Below are 1493 nucleotides of genomic sequence, written 5' to 3'. Positions count from 1 at the left end.
TCGAACTCGCATCTTTCAAACCGAAAATTTGCTACACACGGCAATTTATAAAGTTCTGATCTCATAGGGAATACACCTACAAGCACGATTCATGTTGAAAAGATGAAACATGGGTCAACAATGATTTGAAGAGAGGGATGTAGTCAGCTTAATCATCCCTCATCTGTTTGCAACCATGGCCACTCGAGAAGAAACTCAGTAAAGCAGATAGAGATTCCTTCACCCACGCACCGTCATCTGACTCTCCAAAGCACTCGTGTAGCCCTGAGAAATCTGAGACGCATAGAAAATGTCTAGCCAACTCGATACGTCTTGAAACAGCAACCAGTCACAAATGTTTTGAGATAATTTATTATATCCAGTTAGGCAGTCCAAAAGCCATTATAAGATTGTCTTCAGATGATAATGTACTACAGTAACTTTCTTGCGGAGAACGTGGCCCCAGTCGCAGGAGTTACTAGAAAATGTGTTGTGAGAGTGTCCACTCTTCCCAGAGAAGGGAACAGTATTTAGACGCATGAGCTTTTACTAAAACTGCACAGGCAAGTTAACAGCTCCATGTAATGTAAAAAAAAAGTATATACTTACGTCTACCATCTGATGATAAGACAGAAGTGGTACGAAAGCTAATTGATTGGACAGCAAATAATTTCGAAGGATTGTTTTGTGACGTAGAAGTTTCTACGCAAACCAACCTCTGTAATAGACCAGAGCCATTTGAGTTTTGTTGCTTTACCTACGCAAAGAGTACAGGGTGCACATAAAGTCCGGGAACACTTTCAATTTTTTGTTGCACAAGAACTAAACATTGTACAGATGTCATACATACTGCATTTAGAAGAGAAACTCTTAAAGTTTTTTTACAAACATTTGATATGCGAACCATGAGTGACCCGGCAGTTGTCAATACGGCAATCGCATTCTTGCCATACCCGTCCCAGCATGGCATCGTCGACTGTGGCAGTCGCTTCCCGTATTCTCTCCCGGAGCTCTGCTACATCACGTGGCAGAGGCGGTACGTACACCAGATCTTTAATGTGTCCCCACAGAAAAAAGTCACACGGAGTGAGATCTGGTGATCGGGGAGGCCATTTCATGAAACAGCTGTCCCCTTCTGTAGCACGACCGATCCATGGATGCGGCAGGTCCGTGTTCAGGTACCCACGAACTTCACGATGAAAATGGGTTGGAACTCCATCCTGCTGAAAGATGAATGGAGAGTCCGATTGCATTTGAGACATCAGCCATTGCTGCAACATGTCCAAGCAGGAATATCCAGTGACGGTGCTATCTGCGAAGAAGAATGGCCCGTACCGCTTTCGACGTGACATGGCACAAAAACATTTACCTTTGGGGAATCATGCTGAAATTCAGTGCAATTGTGTTGATGCTTTGTGCCCCTGATTTGTCAATGATACCTTTTCACTTTCCCATTAATGTGAAAAGTGGCTTCGTCGCTAAAAATTAAGTAATCAACAATGCCATCCCCATCC

This window comes from Schistocerca serialis, chromosome 2 (genome assembly GCF_023864345.2).
Source record: "Schistocerca serialis cubense isolate TAMUIC-IGC-003099 chromosome 2, iqSchSeri2.2, whole genome shotgun sequence".
Taxonomy (NCBI): domain Eukaryota; kingdom Metazoa; phylum Arthropoda; class Insecta; order Orthoptera; family Acrididae; genus Schistocerca; species Schistocerca serialis.
Note: the sequence above shows the minus strand (reverse complement) of the source record.